Below are 23,545 nucleotides of genomic sequence, written 5' to 3' on the forward strand. Positions count from 1 at the left end.
CACAATCCGTCTCTCTATCCTTATCAGCCATACTGGACTAGAATGAATGAATGAGTAAATGAATAAATGAAAAGATAAATAAAAGCACTCACCTGGGACTTCATCATTTTCTGCTCTCTTCTAAAAGGACAGATGCCTGAAAAAACAAAATTTGTTATTAGAGGGCCATTTTTACAGACCAGATCTAGGCTACATCTTTCCCATTCACCAGTCTAGAAATAAGCATTGGCAGAAGTCAGGTGAATGATGGATATACTATAGGAGAAGGCTGTTTGTTCCTTACAGAATGGTTGGCAAAGCCGTAAGAAAGTCCTCTTCTGACCACATTACCATAATATAGAACACGTTTTTAATTGCATGGATATGAAAATATGTTTCATGTTGAGTTAGTAACAACTGATTGCTCCCCATATGAACCAGCAGTTCTGTTGTAGAATGTTTTCATTAGGCAATAAACAAGTATTTGGACCACGCTGATACAAAGGAATATACTGCAGTATAAGAAGGTACACAGTTAAATTTTTCCCAGTCCAAGGAGGAGTCATGCAGATGATGGAGGGCAAAAATAGAAAACCTGGAAAGGGGGTACTAAAAGACCAGAAACCTGGCTCACACATTGCCGAGAGCTGGAGGTGGGGGTAGAAGAGATTAGCATAGCCATTGACCCAGATATAGAAACCTAGGTCCTTAGGCACCAACGTCTAGATCACAAAGCTTAAGATCCAAGACTGCAGTATGGAGTGTCTAGAGCGCAGAGCCAAAGGTAAAGATATGGAGATTGAAAATATTGTAGAATTTCTGGTCCCCTTCGGATTCTGTATAGTTATCCAAAATCAGCAACAAACCAAAGTCTCCAAGGAGTGAGCCCCTCCCAAAGAGAAAAATAATATTATATTTCTTTTCCCAAAGAGAAAACGAATACTATTTGTTGCATAAAGTATAAAATAATTTCAATAAACTTAGAAGGAGAGAAAGAAGTAGGTCTAAAAACACACTTTACATAATAATCCTATCCTTTTTGATTTCTTTGGTCTTGTTTTAAACCGATCATTCAAAGGAGGACACCAGGCGAAGGACGCAACTTGTTAATTGAGAAAGAGTTTGACCTCTACGAACTTCACGGTTGCCTACGACCTGTGGAAATTTTAATGCACATTAAAATCTTTTCCTATAAATTGGGGCTGATCATCTGAATTCCTGGCCCTAGCAATCACATCCCCCCACAGACCCACCCCACACCCATCCCTGAGGACCACATGGATGCCCTGCTCTTGCAGTCCACAGCCCCTTCACCAATCACTGATTCCCTGGAGCCAGAAACCACGAGCGCCACTAATCAATACCCCCACACGCCATTTCTGATCCCTCACACAACCACATCCCTGGCACACCCAATTACTAATCGCGAAGCTCACGTCATCCCTAACTCCCAAACAAACCCAACACCAACCCCACACTTTCCGCCACTGGAGACTTCATAAACCTCCACTCACTGATCCTCTCTGGCCGCTCTCCATGCCCAGTCCCAGAGACTCACTCTTACCACACAGAACCATCTGCGGACCTGCGGTTCCGATACCAGGTCCCGAACCGCCCATCACAACTTAACCTCGGGCAGCTGTCATGTCTACAGTGGCGAACTCTCAGGCTTCTAGTCTGGCTGAGCGGGGTTCGGGACCCTCCCAGCCGGCGCCTTTCCGTACAGGGCGGTTTGGCCCGCTCCGGTACTGGACCGCTTTGTTCCGGAGGCAACATGGCAGCTCCCGGTCACTGTGCTATGGGAGCCGCCATCTTGAGCGTCGGTCAGCGGCGAACGGCGGACGTCTGTTACCCAATCTCCCTGCGCCGGCGGTGGGATGAACCAACGCGGCAGAAAAGGGAGGAGGGAATAAAATGAAAAGGAAGATTATACAAACCAATAAGCTGTCAATTTTTCCGGAGATTGTATAGGAGAATTGGGGGAGACAGTGGAGTAATACGTGGTCTAGAAAACTTCATTTGGTGAAAGAGGGAGAATTTGGATGACACAATATTCTCATTGACAAGTCCATTGAAATGCGTTTGTAAATGAATGGTACAGTCCACCGTGGGAGATTCTATTTGCCGAGAGGGGTGAACGCGTGGAATGGTACATCCGTCTGCTGGGCAATTCTGTGGAAAGGCAGGGCTAAAGGGATGCGCAAGCCCATTGAGGGCCCGGAAAGGCATGCACAGGAGTAATCAATTTTATGCCAATAGCCATTATAAGTAATTCTCTAAGGGAAAGTACTAATGCAGTAATGAGTTGGTGAGGCCAACTGGAAAAAGAAAGAAAGTTGAGAGGGGGAAGAGGAAATCAGAGAGAGGGAAGGTGAAAAGCAAATAAGAGAAAGTGGTGCTGGGGTCAAAAGAGGGGCCTATGTAGGCAGAGAGATGGGAGACTGGCAAAAAATGAGGGATGCAGGCACAGAAGTGGGAAGCTAAGAGACTTCAGAATGCCTAGGGATTCTGTGTGAGGCAATTTAAGATAGGAAAAATATAAAAGAGGAGAAAGCTTTGTAGAAAGGGGCAAGAAATTTTGACCTCTTATAGAGACCTCTTGAGACTTGTAGAGGTTTCATATAATCACGAGAGTGTTGGTTAATAATGTATGCGTGCAAAAAAGCTGTTAGAGATTGGGACAAGAAATACTTGAAAGGAAAAAAGAAACAGTAACTGGAGCTCACAAAAAGCCAAAATTCACGCCTGTTCTGTTAACCAGACTGAAATAATCTATAATTCATGAGGCATTGGGAAGAGTTTTTAGAAGGGTCTTGCCTGAATAATGGGAAATATTTAACTCTCCATTAGAATGTTGCTCTGGTTGCCCCTAACAAATCAAACCCGAAAGGATCAAACTGTTTTCAAGTAGTTATAATGAACTGCAGAAAAAAGGTTCGAAGCTATTTATTGGGATAGGAAAGGATCTTGTATCCAACAAGGTAAAATATGCAATAATTGTCATCAATTATCAGGCACATAAGAAATTTGAAAATGATGCTCATAATGAGAAAAATATCAACAAAAAGTCCAGAACTGTAAAGGATGGTAGAAATTGCAGAGCTCAATATTAGTTATTATAGATGTTGAAGTACTGAAATAAAATTTTTATGAACAATGTTACCTCAAAAATTTGACAAGGTAGAAGGAATGGGCCATTTCCTCAAACATGGAAATTCAACCAAGCTGAAATAAATAATTTGCATGATTCTATAGCTGTGTAAAAATTTGATTGTAAGTTAAAGATTTTGCAAAAGGAAAAGATGGTTTCACTTGAGAATTCAATTAGAATTTAAAGAATTAACATCAATTTAGAAGAGGAGTGATTACTTCCCAAATCATTTTATTGGGATATTATTATCAAAATTACTATACCAAGACAGTACAATGAAAGAAAACCACAGATTAATAACTCTCATGGACTGTTTCTTTTTCGGGTTTTGTCATATGTTTTGAGTGGAGTACTGTAAAAACATGTATTATCTGTTGATTCCAAAAGAAGCAAGTCACATTGTCCTCACTGTCAAATGTGTCAAGCTTGACATACCTGAAGGAAACTAAGTATCATGAGAGCAATATGCTTCCTGAAGAGCTTCTACAATTTGGAGTAGGGTCTTTTTTTTTTTTTTTTTTTTTTTTTTTTTAAAGATTTATTTATTTATTTGTTTGTTTGTCTGTTTATACATACAAGCAGTGGGTACAGTCAGAAGCACGGGAGGGTGAGAGAATTCACCAGAGCCAGAGCGGGGAGCAGAGCAGGCAGAAGGACCGAAGTACACCGCTGAGGGGAGCAGCGGGCGGCAGGAGAGGTCTGCGCGCCATGTGGGATCCTCCTCTGGTGGCCGGGAAGCAGCCGGGGATCGAACCGGCGCCGCAGAGGCTGCGCGCAGCTTCGCAACCCAGCACTCAACCGCTGCGCCACCGGGGAGGCCCTGGAGTAGGGTCTTAATCATGTGAAGACCAAAGCTGTTCACATTTAGTGGGCTTACATTTCGTAGGAGATACACAGTATTTTAATTTTAAAACAAAAATAATTGTAGATTTCTGTTGGGAGAGACCCTGCGCAGTGAGCAGAAGGGCCTTGACCTGAGTCCCTAAGGCACGTGAAAACTCATGCATCTCAGAGGAAAACCTCTGAGTGACAGGACTTGGTGTTGAGTGCCCGGAAAGTGACCCATGTGGAGTCAGGCCTCTACATCTCCACAGTCTTAGAATAACAAAAATAATGAGCGAACTTCCCAAGCTCTAGCTAGGGGGCAATAAGATTATGTGCGTGAGAACTAACCACCTGGTACCCTACTGTCTGAAGCAAATAGATAATAGTAAGAAAGTAGACTAATCATTCATATGTGTTATCATTATATGGTATGCTTTGATGTTACACCTGCTGCAATTAAAATAGTATATAATGAGCACTAAGACAATAAAGAGTTACTGCATGCTGGACATGACAGTCCCCCATGTCTTGATTTCCCTCACTGTCACGTCCCAGGCCCAGGACTCACTAGAAGTCCACAGATTTCCACCCCAACTTTATCTATCCCTTCGGTTTTCAGAAATTTTAATTTAAAAAACACCTACCTTTTGAAAAGTTATACCTCTATCTGAGCAATAACTAAAATTTCTGTTTCAGTTGCTGAGGAGTATTAAATTTGAAGACGATACTGTCTCCATTTTCAACAATGTAATTTCTGCCTTGTTGTCTATACTTTCCAGCAGTCTTGACTACATTTTCAGAACCTTCTTTATTTCATTATTCAGCCATAATGAATCCTTTTTCAAAATCTGTGTGAATTTTTCCTGCAGCACGACCAGTTTTGGATGGTCGTGCACATACTTCATCTGAGCCTTCAATGAAAAAGTATTCCAGTTGGTGTGTTGCAAACCTGGCCTTAATGATTTTTGGCAAAGCATTGTGTGTCATGTTGCTTCCAAATACTTCTGTCTCTCCTCAGCACTCAATTCTTGCAACTTTGAGTTCCAAGACCCCTCTAAAAGCAATGACCAAGTATGACCTGGGTCATACTTATCCTGCTCTTTAATTTTTATCAACCATTTGTTTTTCCTTCTAAAGTAGTCTTTTCCAGAAAGATTCACCAATTAGACCTTGGTTTTGACATTAGAAATAAGTGCTTTTTAATACTTCATTTGTCATAATCACGATAGGAGCAGACAGGTTTCTTTTGATCTATAACTCACAATTTGATTTTGCACATTATATCATTTTCAGCTTTTAGGTTGTTTTTGTTTAATCTTCTTCTCTCACAGCCACCTTTTCTAGTTTGTCTGTAATGGCTCAATCATTTCCTCATCTTTAAGCTGAAGCTCTTTGTGTATTATTCCTATATCTTGAATAGGATCTACACTTCCTTCAACATGCCTGGTATCTTCAAAAGCACAGTTTAGATGAAAGATTCCATCATAGGCATTTATATGAGATAAAAAGGCATTTCTCAGACCTTGCTCATTATGAGTGGCTCTCACAAGGCCTGCAATAGCCACTACATTTACAAAGGCAGGCATTTTGCTTACTATTTATGGTACTGGCAAGGAAAGCAAAACTTTGATCTGGCACAGGTACTCTGCTCTGGTTAAGATCAATAGTGCAGAATGGGACGTTTTCTATTGAACCCTTGCTATTGGTTAATACATTGAAGAAGGTAGATTTTCACAATGTTTGACCATCCAGCAATACCAATTTTCAGTGAGTTTCTAAATCTTCCAATGACTGGGGGTGGTTTAATTCTATCATCTACCTTTTCATGGGTAATGCCACAGGGTACCAGCAGCAGCAAGAGGCAGGAAGGAAACAGACTGTCATGAACTTCAGCAGAAATATTCTCAAGAAAATTCTACCAAACCAAACCCAACAACATTATAAGAGCTGTGCAAAGTGTGGTATATTCCAGGTATGCAAACTATCTCACAAATTTGAAAATTAACCAACATCTCCCACCTATCAAGATACCAAAAAAGTATATGATTATGTAAATTGACATGATAAAGGCATTTTACAGAAATCCAACACCCACTGATAATACTCTCAGCAAAGTAGAAATAGAGGGAAATTTCCTCAACTTGGTAAAAGGTATCTAAAGATGAACCTATTAAGAAACAGATGACTGGATGTTTCCTCTACTAGATCAGTGCTCTCATGACTCTAATTCAGAAAAGTATTGGAAACACTCTAAAATAACACACGAAAACCAAAATCAGAAGCATTCAGATTAGGAAGGGAAGATATAACACCCCCTAACAAACAAATAGCATGAATGATTGTCCATGGAGAAAATCCACATTAATTTACCAAAATTATATCTAAATCTTCTAATGGATGAGTTCAGCAATGTAGCAGGCTACAGTTTCAACATCACTTTCCACCATTTTCCTATCACCTTTCAGTTTAAGGCTTACCCTTAACAAAACATCTATAGGATCTTTAGGAAGAAAATGATACGATGTTATTCAAAGAAGTAAAATAAGTGGAGAGATATACTATGGCCATTGCTTTGAAGACTCAAAATCAAAAAGATTTTTAATTATTCCCCAATTGATGTATAGGTTTGATGTAATACAAACCTAGAGTTCCTCTAGGCTTCTCTTTGTTCCACACATGAACTCTTAGTAATCCTTTTTCATCCCATGCCATACAACGTAACAAGACAAATGACCAATAAGCGTGTGAAAAAATAATGCAACATCACATCACAAAAATACAAATCCATTGTGTATATTTGACACATCTTCTTAATCTGTTCATCTGTTTGGGGACATTTGGGTTATTTCCATTTCTTAGCTATTGTTAATAGTGCTGCAATAAACACAGGTGTGCAGGTTTCCTTCAAGTTAAGTATTTTTGAATTGTATTGCACAAGTTTTGGTTTCCCATTCTTTAAAGAAATAGAACAAACATTACTGAAATTCATATATAACCACAAGATCCCCCAAAAAGCCAAAACTTTTTTGACTAAAAAGGGAAAGAACTTTAAGCTATGCTATAAAGCCACAATAATTAAGCATGGTACTAGAACAAAAACAGATATACAGACCAATGGAATGAGACGAGAGCCCAGAAATAAAATCAGACATATTGGACAACAAATATGATAAAGGAGTGAAGTATATACACTAGAATAAGGAAAGCCTTTTCAATAAATAGTGTTGGGAAAATTAGACCTTCACATGCAAAAGAATGAAACTAGATCACTATCTCACACCATTCACTAAAATGAACTCAAAATGGATAAAACACTTGGATGCAAGACTTGAAATCATAAAATATGTAGAAGAAAGTATAGGCCAAAAAAACCATGACATAAATTTCAGAAATATCTTTGAGGATTCACTTCCAAGAAGCAGGGAAAACAAAGGAGATTATAAATAACTGGGACTACATCAAAATACAAAATTTCTGTATTTCAAAAGAGACTAACCAAAAACAAAGGGACACTCTGCTTAATGGGAGAAAAAACTTGCTCACCAATATCTGACAAGGGACTGACATTGAATATCTACAAAGAGTCTATATCACTCAGCAAAAATAAAACAAAGAACCACATAAAAAAATGGGCAGGAGAGCTTAATAGGCACTTCTCCAAAGAAGACGGGCAGAGAACTAACAGGCATAGGAAAAAATGTACGTTATTACTTATTGTCAGGGAAATGCAAACCAAAACCACATTGAGATACCACCTCATAGTAGATGTGAGACTAGCTCAGATGAAAAATCCAGAAACAACAAATGTTGCTGAGAATATAGGGAAAAAGGAAGATTTTTTACTTTTGGTGGGAATGTGTATCGGTCCTGCTCATGTGGAAATGAGTATGGAAGCTCCTCAAAAGATTAAAATAGATCTGCCATATGACCCAGAAATTCCACGGCGAGGTATCTACCCAAGGAACACAGAAGCACTAATTTGAATGGAAACATGTATTTCCATGTTTATAGCAGCACTGTTATAATAGCCAAGATGTGGAAATAAACAAAATGCTCCAGGATATATGAGGGGATAAAGAAGATATGGTAGACATACAAAACTGATTACTACTTAGCAATCAAAAATGATAAATTCATGCCATTTGTAACATGTATGGAACATGAAGGGATTAGCCCACATGAAACAAGGCAGTAGAAGAAAGGTAAATACTGGATGGTTTCACTATTACGTGGATCACAGAGAAACCAAACAAATACCTACGTGAAAAAAAAGAAAAATTTCAAATAAACAATTCTACTTTACACATCAAGAACCAGTAAAAGACGAACAAAATAAACCCTGTTATCAGAAGGAAGAAAGATGATTTAAAAAAAAATCATAGCAGAAATATGTGAAATAAAGAACAGAAAGACAATAGAAAAATCAGCAATATTAGGAGCTGTGTTTTGGTAAACACTTTTGAAACAGTTTTAAACAAAACTGACAATTCTTTAACTAGACATCTAAGAACAAAAGATCTCAAATAAAAGTATAAATGATAGAGGAGTCATTACAACATGCAATGAGTCACAAAAAACTTCTTTTAACTGTTGTTTACAACAAATTGGGTAACAGAAAAGGATGAATTCCTAGAAATATACAACCTATCAAGAATAAATTATTAAGAAATAGAAAATCTGAACAGAGAAATACTAGTAAGCAGACTGAAGCAGTAATCAAAACCTACTATAAAAGAAAAGCTAAGGATTAGATATCCTCATGGATTAATTCTGCTAAATATTTAAAGAAATGATGCCAATTATTCCCAAAGTCTTCTACATAGAAACATAGAAAAGGAGGAAACACTTCTAAACTAACTTTTCCAGCCAAGAATTATTGTCAAACAAAGCAGAGAAGGATATTACAAGAAGAGAAGACTGTAGTAAATATCCCTCATGAAGACTGTTACAAAACTCTCAACAAAATATTAGTAAACCAATTTTAAGAGCACATTTAAAGCACATACACCAGGTGGAATATGGTTGAGTTGGTGATGGGTTTACCATGGTGTAATATCTCATGAGGGTATCCCAATATTACCTTGATTAAAAAAAGTAAAGAACATACACCATAATCAAATGAAATTTATCCCTGTGATACAAAAATGTTTCAACATGAGATGCCTAATAAATCACACTAGTGAAATGAAGGATAAAAAATCATTGATTATCTCAGTATTTGCAGAAAATTCATTTTATAAAATTCAACATCTTTTCTTGGTAAAAATCCTCTCAAATTTTTGTATAGAAATAAGGTACCTCCACATAATGAAGGCCCTTCACAGCAAGCCCACATTTAACATTATAACCATAAAACACATAGAAGGAAATATAGGCGAAACACTACATGACATGCACATCAAAGACATCTTTACAGACACATTACCCAAAGCAGTGATAGTGAAGGCAAAGATAAACAGCTGGGACTACATCAAATTAAAGAGCTTCTGCACAGCAAAAGAGACAATAACGAAAATAAAGAGAAACCCCACTGACTGGGAGAACATTTTTGCACACAACACTAATGATAAAAGACTGATCACAAAAATCTACAAAGAGCTGATGAGACTCAACTACAACAAAGAAAATAATCCAGTCAAAAAATGGGCAGAAGAGCTAAAAAGAAACTTCTCTGAAGAGGAAATGCAAATGGCCAACAGGCATATGAAAAAATGTTCAACATCACTTGTAATCAGGGAAATGCAGATCAAAACTACCATGAGATACCATCTTACACCAGTGAGAATGGCACGTATTAAAAAAACTAGCAACAATAAATGTTGGCGAGGGTGTGGAGAAAAAGGAACTCTCCTGCATTGCTGGTGGGAGTGCAAACTGGTCCAACCACTATGGAGAGCTGTGTGGAGATTTCTTGACCTACTAAACATAGAGCTTCCATATGATCCAGCAATTCCACTCCTAGGTATTCACCCAAATGACACAGAAACAGTAATTCCAAAGGGCACCTGCATGCCTATGTTTATAGCAGCACTATTTACAATAGCTAAGATATGGAAACAACCCAAATGCCCAAAAATAGATGACTGGATCAAGAAGATGTGGTACATATACCAATGGAATATTACTCAGCAATCAAAAAGATAAACACATGCAGTTTGCAGTAACATGGATGGAGCTAGAAGGGATCATGCTCAGTGAAATAAGCCAGAAAGAAAAATACCGGATGGTCTCACTCATAGCAGGAATTTAGAAAACCTAAATAAGAGGCCAGGAAAAAGACTAATCCATGCAAAGTAATAATCAAAATCAACAAGCAACTATAAACCAGAGACACACTATGGGGGGGGGAATTAGGAAGGAGTGGGGAGAGGAAGAACTATAGTCAAATTAAGGGGGCGGGTGCAATTGTATGGGGAATATACCTGAATAAGTATAAGAAAGAAAATATCAAAATCAACAAACAACTATGAACCAGAGACACTCTATGGGGGTTGTGGGGGTGGGGAAAGGAGGGCTTGGGGTCAAAATAAGGGGGTTGTAATTGTATGGGGAATATAAAAAATGAAATTTAAATAATAAAAAAAAATTATCCAAATGACTTCATTTGGCATTTGACCTTCATTACTGAAGAGTTTACCTTCATCTTCCTGTCTTTATTTCCAAAGTCTGGGCAATCACATTTGCTTCTTTCATTGTTTTTTACCTAGAAAGTATTATGGGTCTAGACAAGATTGAATTTGCTTTTATTAACTGGGAGATCTTTCTAAAGTTTAGATGTACATACATACATCTGTTTAACATGTTATGCTATCATAAATAAATAACTCATATTCTTAAAAAAGAATTATATAAAATAAAATATTTAAAAAACATTATAATCAATGATGAAAAGCTGAAAGTTTGATGGCACAGTGACTGGTGGCATAACTGGCTGTAGACAAGTCTCTCCCGCAGATGAAAAAAGCAACTATCGTCCACACATAATTCTCACCAAGTCATCACTAGCATCACTAAATTGACTCAGATCCTTTTCTCCTTGAGGTGGGTGCTTTGAGGTTTTGTATCGGAGACGTGGAGGAGAACTTGGAATATGGAGGTGGCCATTCCTGGCATATGTACAAGCTGGAGAGCCCATAGGTTCTGGTTGCCCAGACTGGCACAGGAACCTGTGCAGTGAGTGTGAAATACTATGGTGCTTGCTGACCGAACATGGGACAGACTGATCAGTCTCAGAGTGTTGAACTGGTTATAGGATAAACAGTGGATGAGAATCATTCCCCCATTACTCACTCCCCTGGAAGTGAGTTTTTCTGAGACAGGAGAGAATCTTTTATAAACCATGGAGTTCTATATGCAGAGACAGGAACCTGGGAAGCAAGCACTGATCACGGTGAGGGAAGCAGCAGTATAGGTCCACAACCTTAGCATGTCCTCCCCCAACCCTAAGACAGTAAACAGTTACTTGAGATATTTTGGCTCTTAAGTTCCCATACTCTCCCTTCTCCCCTTTATTTCAAAGAAGATCCCAAAACAGTGCCACGCGTCAACTACTGGGGGTAAAAGAGACAAAACACATGGAAAGAATGGGTCAACACAGGAAGCTTAAGATGGAGATGCTGAAAGAAAAAGATAAAGAGGCTGAATCCAAGAAATAGGATACAGAATTGGAGGAGCTGATAGACGAGGAGTTCAGAAGAGTAATTACGAAGAAGCTCAATGAGATTTGGACTTCACTCTAAATGTGAAAGTTCTAAACTCACTAATCAAAAGACATAGAATTGCAAGTTGAATTAAAAAAAAGGTATGATCCATCCATATTACACATACAAGAGTCTCAGATCAGATGTAAATACAAACATAGACATAAAGTAAAAGTCTGGAGCAAAGCATTTCAAGCCAATAACATAGAGAAAAATAGTCTTAGTTGCTTTTCTCATATCTGAAAAGGTAGGTTAGTTGCTTTTCTCATATCTGAAAAGGTAGGTTAGTTGCTTTTCTCATATCAGAAAAGGTAGGTTAGTGACAATTATGGGTATTACATGATCATCACATGAACAATTCATCAAGGAAATATAGCTGTCATCAATTTTTATGCTTCCAATTAAGGTGCATCAAAATGCATAAAAGCTATTAACAAACCACAAGCAACACAAGAATAACAGGTGATCTCAATATACTACTTACATCAATGGGTAGGTCATCTAGACAGAAAATAAACATGGAAATGATGGGCTTATATAAAGTAATTAATACTGGTTTCCATCCCCAAACAAATAATATTCTTATCAACTGCACATGGAACATTCTTAGCTTACATCACTCACAAAAATTAAATTGAAATATATTAAATAATTAAATGTAATACTTAAACTGTAAAACTTCTTGAACAGTGAAAAATCTCGACATTGGTCTTGGCAACATTGGGAAGGGTAAGTTATTAAAGCACACGCAACAACAACCAAAAAATAAGCAAGTGCGGCTACATGAAACAAAAAATATTCTGCACAACAAGGGAAACAAGAAAACGAAAAGGAAACCTTTGAAATAGGAGAAAACACTTGCAAACTGTATTACCTAATAAGAGGTTAATATCCAAATTGTATGATGGATAAATATAACTCAATAGCAAAGGCATAAATAACATGTTTTCTTAATGAATAAAGGACAGAAATATCTGTGGAATCTAAAAACCATTGTGCTCATAAAAGCAGAGTAGAATATTAACTACCAAGGAGAGTGGGGAATATTGGTCAAAGGGTATGTAATTCAGTTAAAAGAAGAATAAGTTCTAATATAACCAAGATGAAAATGCATACATTGTGAAAAATGAAAAATGATGTAAAAATACATAAAATTAAAAAATAAAATTAAAAAAAGAAGAATAAGTCATAGACATCTAATGCATAGTAAGGTAACTATAGTTAAAAAGACTGTATCATAGGCTATGCTGAAAATTTGCTAAAAGGGTAGGTTTTATGTGTTCTTTTTTTTTTGAGATTTATTTATTTATTTATACAAGCACTGGGTACAGTCAGAAGTGCGGGAGGGTGAGAGAATTCACCAGAGACAGAGTGGGGAACAGAACAGGCGGACTGATGAAATACACTGCTGAGGGGAGCAGCGGACGTGACAGGAGAGGTCTGTGCGCCATGTGGGACCCTTCCGGGGGGAGGCCGGGGATCAAACCAGCACGGCAGAGGCTGTGGGCAGCTTTGCAGCCCTGCGCTCAACCGCTGCACCACCAGGGGAGGCCCCCAGTTTTATGTGTTCTTAACACACCACACACACAAACTATGTGACAGGATGGATGTGTTAATTAGCTCGATCATGGTAATTATTTTACAATATATAGATGGATCAAATCATCATGTGGTATAACAATATACATACAATTTTAATTTATTAATTGAACCTCAATAAAGCTGGGAAAAAATGAAGTGACAGGTAATAGATAATGATAGGGTAGAAGATCAACATCAGAGGAAAAAGAGTAAATTATATGAAACAAATCCCTAAATATTTACTATTAACTTTTCTTTTAGTTTTGAGAACCACAAAAAGAAGATCACTATTTGCATCACTATCACCCACAAGAAACTGATGAATGATAAGTAAATGATGATCAGTTTTGACTTGATTAATCTGTAAATATAAATGTGATTTCTCATCAACATTTATTCACCAATTTATAAACTATGGTGATTTCTGATTCTAACATTACATCAAAACCTGGAGTGTGTTCTGGAAATGATATTAACAGATGTGTGCTGCAAGAGAAGCTGTAGCAGGATACAAAAATGTGATTATTCAAGAAAAGAACTTAGGCACTTTCATCTACATGCAGGAAAATGTGAATATGGAACAGACATTGCAATAGAAGCTATGATTATTAATTTACATACTTTGGGCTCAATAGTAAGAAAATAAAGTCAATAATTACAAATAATTGGGGGAAATTAACAAATCATAGTATATATGGGACAATTTCAGTAGCATTAAAATGGGAATGAAATTAACAATTCAAATGAAATAAAGATAATTAGCATATTGACATACCTATACCTAATAGAAAACATTTATCCTTAAATTTGCATTTACATTGAATATGTCAAATATCAAATCACAAAGCAAATGTTAAGGTGTCAAAGTAGACAAATCAATAATTTTAATGTGTGTTAATTAAATTAACCCCAACCTCATTTAAATAATGTGTATTTAAAACCATGCAATCATTCAATAATTTTTTTATTTTTTATATATTTTTTACATCATTGTTCATTTTTAAACAATATTTGCTTCCCCCCCACTCCCAGGTGCAGTCCCCATAGAATTTCTTTCATCAATGCACCCGTGCACCATCACCACAGTGCTCTGTGCTCTTCCCTCCCCCCTTCTCATGCCTCTTCCTCCTCCTTCCCTGCAGGATGTCTCTGGTTTATAATTGTCTGTTTCTTTTTGTTTTGTTTTGTATTATTATTATTATTTTTAAAGATTTATTTATTTTTATACAAGAACCAGGGTACAGGCCAGATGCACGGGAGGGTGAGAGGATTCACCAGAGACAGAGTGCGGAACAGAACCGGCAGACTGACGAAATACACTGCTGAGGGGAGCAGCAGGTGAGGCAGGAGAGTTCTGCTTTGCCTTATGAAATTCTCACCGGCCAGCCAGGATTGAACCTATGCTGCAGAGGCTGCAGACAGCTTCACGGTGTGGTGCTCAACTGCCTGCACCACCAAGTAGGCCCCCTGTATAGTTATTATTTTTTACTCTTATGTCTTATTTGTTTCCCCTATATTCCTCCTATAAGTAAAACCATCCAATATTTTTCTTTTTCCTTCTGACTTATTTCACTGAGCATAAATCTTTCTAACTCCATCCATGTTGCTGAAAATGGCGTGGGTCTATCTCTTTGATTGCTGTATAGTATTCCATTGTGTATATATACCACATCTTCTTGATCCAATCATCTATTTTGGGCATATGGGTTGTTTCCAGGTTTTACCTATTATAAATAGCACTGCAATAAACATAGGGATACATGTATTCTTTTGAATCAGTATTTTTGTGTTCTTTGGGTAGATCCCTAGGAATGAAATTGCTGGGCCATTTGGTAACTCCATTTTTAGTAGTCTCAGAAAACTCCAGACAGATTTCCATAGTGGTTGGACCAGTTTGCTCTCCCACCAGCAATGTAAGAGAGTTCCTTTTTCACCACATCCTCGCCCACATTTGTTGTTGCTAGTTTTTTTAATATGTGCCATTCTCACTGGTGTAAGATGGTATCTCATGGTAGTTTTGATTTGCATTTCCCTGATTACAAGTGATGTTGAACATTTTTTCAAATGCCTGTTGGCCATTTGCATTTCCTCTTTGGAGAAGTGTCTTTTAAGTTCTTCAGCCCATTTCTTGACTGGATTTTTTACTTTGTTCTTGTTGAGTTGTTTGCATTCTTTGTATATCGTTGTCATTAGTCCCTTATCAATTGTATGGAGTGCCAAGATATTTTCCCAATCAGTGGATTGTCTTTTTGTTTTGGTTGGTGTTCCTTTTGCTGTACAGAAGATTTTCAGTTTGATGCAATCCCAGGTGCTTTGGGTGATGAGTCTTTAAAGATGTATATCTTGTAGTGTTTTACCTACATTTTATTCTACATATTTTATAGTTTCAGGTCTCATGTCAAGATCTTTTATCCATTTTGAGTGGATTTTTGTGCATAGTGAGAGGTAGTAGTCCTGTTTCATTCTTTTGCATGTAGTGGTCCAGTTTTCCCAGGACCATGTATTGAACAAACTATTCTTGTGCCATTGCATAGCCTTTGCTCCTTTATCAAATATTACTTGTCCATACACGTGTGGTTTTATTTCTGAGTTTTTTCTATTCAGTTCCATTGGTCTGTGTGTCTGTTTTTGTTCCAATACCAAACTATTTTAATTATTATGGTTTTGTAATATAGCTTGAAGTTTGGAAGTGTGATACCTCCATTCTCCTTTGTTATTGTCAATAGGGCTTTGGCTATTCATGGTTTTTTCTGGTTCCATATGAATTTCATCAGTATTTGTTCTATTTCTTTGAAGAATGTCAATGAGATTTTTATTGAAATAGTGTTGAATCTCTAAATTTCTTTTGGTAGGATGGACATTTTAATAATATTAATTCTTCCAATCCAAGAACAGGGGATGTCTTTCCAATTCTTTGTGTCTTCTTCTATTTCTTTTAACAGTGTTTTATAATTTTCTTTGTATAGGTCCTTCACCTCTTTTGTTAGTTTTAATGCCAAGTATTTGATTTTTTTTGGTTTTGATTATAAAAGGGATGGTTTTCTTGATTTCTTTTTCTTCAGATTGATTGATTGTGTATAGGAGGCTACTGATTTTTTTTGTGTGTTGCTTTTGTGTCCTGCTACTTAACTAAACTGGTTGATTATTTTGAGTAGCTTTTCTGTGGAGTTTTTAGGGTACTCTGTATATTATCATGGCATCTGTAAATAGTGATAGTTTTCCTTCTTTGTTCCCTATTTGGATTCCTTTTATGTCTTTCTCTTTTCTATTGCTCCGTAAATTATATTGTTCAGTATTATATTGAAGAGCAGTGCTGAGAGAGGACATTCTTGCTTTGGACCTGATCTTAAAGGAAAGGCCTTCAGCTATTCACCATTGAGAATAATATTGGTTGTGGGTTTGTCATATATGGCCTTTATCATGTTAAGGTATGCTCCTTTTAGCCCAACATTTTCACGGGCCCTCATCATAAATGGATGTTGGATTTTGTCAAATGCTTTCTTAGGATCTATTGATATGATCATATGGTTTTTATTTTTCTTTTGTTGATGTATTGGATTTCACTAATTGATTTTCATATGTTGAACCATCCTTGTGCCCCTGGGATAAATCCTACTTCATCATGGTGTATTATCCCTTTGATGCATTGTTGGATTCTTTTGGTAAGGATTTTGTTGAGGATTTTTGCATCAGTGTTCATTAGGGAAATTAGCTTGCAATTTTCTCTGTGTTCTCTTTGGTTTTGGTATTAGTATAATGTTTCATAGAATGTATTTAGTAGTATTCCTTCTTCAATTTTTTGAAAGAGTTTGTGCAAGATAGACACCAATTCATTTCTGAACGTTTGGTAGAATTTATTTGTGAAGCCGTCTGGTCCTGGGCTTTTGTTTTTGGGAATGTTTTTATTACTGCTTCAATTTCACTGCTTGTAATTGGTCTGTTTAGATGCTCTATTTCTTCTTTATCTAGCTTTTGATGATTATGTTGTTCTACGAATTTGTCCATCTCTTCTAGGTTGTTGAATTTGTTTGCATATGTGTTCATAGTAATCTCTAATTATTCTTTTGATTTCAACAGTCTTTTGTGATTTCTTCTCATTCATTTATGATCCAATTTATATGTGTTTTTTCTCATTTTTCTTTGTCAACCTGGCTAGAGGGTTGTATATTTTGTTTATTTTTTTCAAGAACCTACTTTTAGTTTTATTGATCTTCTGGATTGTTTTTTAATTTCTATGTCATTTATTTATGCTTTGATTTTTATTATTTCCTTTCCTCTACTGGTTTTAGGGTTTTTTGTTGTTCCTTTTCTAGATCTTTGAGATGTGAGATTAGGTTGTTTCTTGTTTCTTGATGTGAACCTGTACTGCTATATATTTTCCTCTTATTACTGCTTTTGCTGCATCCCATACATTCTGGAAAGTGGTGTCCTCCTTGCCGTTGAACTCAAAGTATTTTTTAATTTCTTCTTTGATCTCCTCATAGTCCAGTGGTCTTCTAGTGGTGTGGGTTTCAGTCTCCATGAAGTGGGAGTGTTCCTTTTTTCTTTTCTTTTCATCATTTATTTCTAGTTTGATACTTTTATGATCAGAGGAGATAGTTGGAATAATTTTGATCTTAATGTATCTGTTGATGTTTGTCTTGGGCCCTGTATGTGACTGATTGTAGAGAATGATTTGTGCATGCTTGAGAAAAATGTATACTTGGATGTTTTGGGGTGCAATGTCCTATAAATGGCTTTTAAGCCCATGAATTCTATGTCTTTATTTAGGTCTCTAGTTTCTTTATTTTTGTCTCATTGATCTGTCCATTGGTGAAAATCTGGTGTTGATGTCTCCTACTATATACACATTTTCTTTAATGTCTGTTTTCAGAGCTGATAGTACTTGTCTAATATATTTTGGTGCTCCTTTATTTGGTGAGTATATGTTGATGACTGTTATGTCATCTTGATGTATTGACCCCTTAACCATAATGTAGTGTCTGCCTATGTCTTTTTACTTTTTTAATTTGAAGTCTATTTCATCTAATTTAAATATAGCTGTTCCTGCCTTCTTTTTTGTTCTATTTGCTTGTAGGATTGTTTTCTAACCTTTTACTTTCAGTCTATGTTTATATTTTGTAGTTAAATGTGTTTCCTAGAGACAGCTAATGTTGGATCTTTTTTTAAAGATTTATTTATTTATTTATTTATACAAGCACTGGGTACAGTCAGAAGCACAGGAGGGTGAGAGAATTCACCAGAACCAGAGTGGGAAGCAGAACAGGCAGACCAACGAAGTACACTGCTGAGGGGAGCAGCAGAGGGCAGGAGAGGTCTGCTGTGCCATGTGTGACCCTTGCCCGGTGGCAGGGGATTGAACTGGAGCTGCAGAGGCTGCGGGCAGCTTTGCAACCCAGTACTCAACCACTGAGCCACCAGGGAGGGCCTGGATTTTGTTTTTTAAATAGTCTGTTACTACATGTTTTTTTAATTGATGAGTTTAGCACTTTACAATTAGAGTTAATATTGATATATTGGCATCTGTATTTGCCATTTTGTTGGTCTTTTTGTGATTTTATTGCTTGATTTATTCTGTTCCACTTATTCATTCCTCTGTTGATTTTGGCTTTAGGACTTTTTGTAGAATTTTTTTTGGAGGGGGTGGTTTAGTTGTAATGAATTTCTGGAGCTTCTGTTTGTCTGAGAAGATCCTTATATTTTTTTCATAGAGGAAGGAGAGCCTTGCAGGATAAAGTATTCTTGGTTGGCATTTGCTGTCTTGAAGTTTGTTGAATATGTTACTCCATTTTCTTCTTGCCTGTAGTGTTTCCTCATAGAAGTCTGATGTCAGCCTGATTGATTTTCCCTTATATGTTATCTGTTTCCTACCCCTTGCCAGTTTCATTATTTTTTCCTTGTCTTGGGCTTGCAAGCTTTACTATTATGTGTCTTGCTGCAATTTTCTTTTCATTGTGGTAATTGGGTGTTCTTCTCAGTTCTTGTATGTCTATATTCATCTTCTTTTTCATGCTTGGGAAGTTTTCTTCAGTTATTTCTTTGAATGATTTTTCAGTTCCTTTGTCTCTCTCCCCACCTTCTGGAATGCCTATAACTCTTATATTTCCTTTCTTCATGGAGACTGGTAATTGTTGAAGAGTTTCCTTATTTGTTTTCCTTTGTACTTCTCTCACCTTTTCTCTTTTGGTTATTTTTGTTTCTGTATCTTTGAGAGTACTGATCCACTCTTCCATTTCATTGATTCTGTTTTCATCACTTTTCCAGAGTTCTTTAGCTCCTCCATTAATCTTTTGATCGCCTGCATTTCTTTCATTTCCTTCTTTAGGGACTCAGTTTCATTCTTCAGCTCATTTATTATTTTTATCATTTCAATGTTTTCCTTTTTGACTTCTTTATGTTTTTTTTAATAATGAAGATTTTAAATTCTCTATCAGGCAGGCAGAGAATTTCTTCCATATCATGGTTGTTGAGTTTTGGTGGTTGTGTGTTTTTGTTGTGTGTCCTTTCCCTGAGGATTGGCTTGGTTATTTATATTTTTCCTTTTCCCTGCTGTTTGTTTTCTAATTAGTTCTATGCATTGGGATGTTGTGCCACTGTTACTGGTGGGCATCTCTTTGGAGTTCTCCTTCAGTGATTTCAGAAACTGTTTACCAGACCAAGTCCAGTACTGTTAGGCTAAAACTCCACCAGGGTGGCTATGTTGCTGAACACTGTTCCTTAGAGTTCCCTCCCTCTGTATTTACTCAGTTCCAGAAAGGAGTCCCTGACTGCCAACTATCAGCTAGTTGGTGATTTTGTTCTGGTCACTAGGTGGTGCCAGAGTCCTGTACTTTCTGACCTGTGTTTTTTCCCAGTATTTCTCTGGGAAATGGCGGGGAGAGAGAAGGGAGCACCTCAACATAGGGGTTATTGCTCATGCTGGGTGCTGTGTCTGCCCTGTGTTCACCTGGTGCTGTGCCTGAAGCTGTGCAGATCCTGCATCCTGAATTCCATGCCCTAACTCTCAGTTCCAGGGCTCTCTGATCCAAAATGCTGGTGGTCACCCTGTGCAGTGCCCACTGTTATGGCATGTCCTATGCCCCAGATCCCATGCCAGGCTCAGTTCCAGAATGTGGGCGGTTGCATGGGACCTTCAGTAGTATTGCTCCACCTTGTTTCCCTTCTCACCCCTGTTTGCATGGCCCACCCCCTCTCAGAGCCCGAGGGTGGTTTTGGAATCCCTGGCTTCCAGCTATGAGGTATTTGGTAATTTTGTTCTAATCACTAGGTAGTGCCAGAGATCTTTCCTAGCATCCTTCCAGAACTGTGCCTTTTCCCCTTTGGTCTATGGGGAATAGGGTGGGGAAGGGGGAGGGTGGTGGTGGTGGTGGAATGGAGTGCCTCAAAGGCATGGGTTGCTATGTCTGCCCTGTGTCCTGCTGTCATGGGGATCCCTCACCCCAATTTTTGTGCCCTGGTTCTCAGTTCCGAAGCTCTCAGATCCAGAACACAGGCAGTAGCCCAGTTCAGTGCCCACAGTTAAGGCACCATTTTCACCCTGATCCCATGCCCAGGTGCCTGGTTTTTGATTACCCAGTGAGGGTCATTCACCTCAGTATGGCTCTTGCACATCTCCCCACGATCCTAGGTTGCTGGCATGGAAACCTGGGCAGCTGTGGATCCACGAATGATTTTTGAGCGTGTGTGCACTTTTCTAGGCAAGCTTACTGGCTAACCTTTGGCTATTTGCAGGTCATCTGCAGGGTCCCTATCTTCCTCTGATGGCACTGAGTTTGTGATTACCCGGTGCTGTTTGCTCACCTCCATGGCGGTTCTAGTACCATTCCCCACGGTTCCTGGTTGTGGGATGAGGTGCCTGCAGTACTTCCTTTCTGCTCACCATCCTGCTTAATCTCTAGTTTGTTCTTGTTTTTTTTTTTTTTTTTTTTTCTCCTTTCTGTCGGTCGAAGTGTGCTGCTTTGTGGGTGGGGAAGGGTAGCAGAGTTCTGATGCTTTCCTGTCTTCTTGTCCTCTGTTATTACAACTTTCCTCTTTGGGCAATTTTCCAGCATTGCCAGTTTTTCTTACATGCAGGGACCTGCTGCTTTTTCTCCCAATTAGTTGTTTTTATGGGAGAACTTACTCATAGGGTTTCTTTGGTGCCACGGTGATCAGCTGACTCATCTAAATTTTAACAATGATAATTATTTTAGGGGATTATGTTCCTCTCTTGGAGATATGTACATCTGAAAATAAACAACTGGCCCTTCCCACTGGCCTCAGTTGCTCCCAGGGCCCTGCTTACAAGTCCACCTCTTGCCCAGACCAATGCCAGGTAAAAACCCAGAATAGTGAGAGAGGGAGACCCACGCCCAACAGAAGACACATCTGTATATAGCAGAGCAAACCAGAAAGCAAACCATAGGGAGAAAAAAAATATAAATGGTTAAGCAAGTTCTCAGGGGACCAATACACCACAGACTTCAGAACCCAAAAGCAGTGACACCAAAGAATTTTTTCCCTTGTCAGATGAATAAGTCAAAACTTCCATAGTTAAGAAAGTCAAAGAATTTGTACAATACAAATGAAATTTAGAAAAGCAGATCAGAGCTATATGAGGAGATACAGAAAAAGTGAAGAATGTTATGAGAAACATAATCAATAACAGAAGATCAAGATTGATCTTAAATAAGAAAATAAAGGACATGCAGGATGTAAAAGGATTAATGGAGGAGGTAAAACTCTCTGGAAAAAAACATGGAAATAGAATAGATGACATAGAAGAATGTATCAATACTCTCAAAGATGCAGATATGAAAAGAACCAGCAGGAAAAAGAAGATATGAAGGAAGAAGAATGAAGAAACACTTCAAGAATTATCTGAGTCCATGAGGAAGGGAAATATAAGAGTCATAGGCATCCCAGAAGGAGATATATATATATATATATATATATATATATATATATATATATATATATAGAGAGAGAGAGAGAGAGAGAGAGAGAGAGAGAGAGAGAAGGGATCTGAAAAGCTATTCAAGGAAATAATAGGAGAAAACTTCCCAAACTTGAAGAAGGGAAATGAAAATAGACATACAGGAAGCTGAAAGGCTGCCAAACTACCTTACTGAAAAGAAATCTACAGGTTTTACCTATTGTAAATAGTGCTGAAATAAACATAGGGGTACAGGTGTTCTTTTGAATCAATGTTTTTGTTTCCTTTGGGTAGATCCCTAGGAGTGGAATTGCCGGGTCATATGTTAGCTACATTTTTAGTAGACTGAGGAACCTCTAGACAGCTTTCCATAGTAGTGGGATCAGTTTGCACTCCCACCAGCAATGTAGGAGGGTTTGTTTCTCACCACATCCTCACCAACATTTGTTGTTGCTTGTTTTTTTTGATATGTGCCATTCTTACTGGTGTAAGGTGGTATCTCAGTGTATTTGGATTTGTACTTCCCTGATTATAGGGGATGTTAAACATTTTTTTATGTGCCTGTTGGCCATTTGCACGTGGAAGCAACCCAGATGCCCAAAATTAGATGACTGGATCAAGAAGATGTGGCATATATACACAATGGAATATTATTCAGCAATCAAAAAAGATAAATTGATGCCATTCACAGCAATGTGGATGGAACTAGAAGGAATTATGCTCAGTGAAATAAGCCAGAAGGAAAAAGAAAAATATTGGATAGTTTCATTTATAGCAGGAATATAGGGGAAACAAATAAGACATCAGTGTAAAAAAATAATAACAGTACAAAACAGAACAAAGCAAAAATGGATAATTATAAATCAGAGACATACTGCAGGGAGGAGGAGGGAGGGAGATCAGAGGGAGGGAGGGAGGGAGGAGCAGAGGGGACTGAGGTGATGGTGCACGGGTGCATTGGGGAAGGAAACTCTATGGGGACTACTCCTGAGGGGGTGGGGGGAAGCAAATATTGTTTAAAAATGAACAATGATGTAAAAAAATTAAAGAAAAAAAAGAAAGGAAATTTACAGCAAGGCACATAGTAGTAGAGCATCTAAGAGTCTGAAATAAAGAAAAAATAATGAAACTGATAAGGGGGAGGAAACAGGTAACTCTAAAGAAAAACCAATTAGAGGGCCTCCCTAGTAGTGCAAGGGGTTAAGTTGCAGCACTATAAAGCTATTTGCAACCACTGCAGCACAAGTTTGATCCCCGGCCAAGGAGCTGACCCACATGGCGCAACGTACTTCTCCTGTCTCTCCACTGCTCCCCTCAGCAGTGTATTTCAGTCAGTCCTCTTGTTCTGTTTTCCACTCTGTCTCTGGTGAATCCTCACACCTCTGGCCTGTACCC

At 37.9% G+C, this 23,545-nt stretch overlaps 1 pseudogene across 1 annotated transcript; it reads right to left on the minus strand.

Moving 5' to 3' along the window:
• Positions 1 to 4,633: 4,633 nt before the first annotated feature.
• On the minus strand, positions 4,634 to 21,042 carry LOC311183291 (obg-like ATPase 1; annotated as a pseudogene). Its single transcript has 3 exons — positions 20,952 to 21,042; positions 10,947 to 11,197; positions 4,634 to 5,870 (listed from the first exon to the last, which is right to left on the minus strand). The product of its transcript is annotated as an obg-like ATPase 1 (transcript).
• Positions 21,043 to 23,545: the final 2,503 nt, after the last annotated feature.

This window comes from Talpa europaea (assembly GCF_964194135.1).
Source record: "Talpa europaea genome assembly, chromosome: 13".
Taxonomy (NCBI): Eukaryota; Metazoa; Chordata; class Mammalia; order Eulipotyphla; family Talpidae; genus Talpa; species Talpa europaea.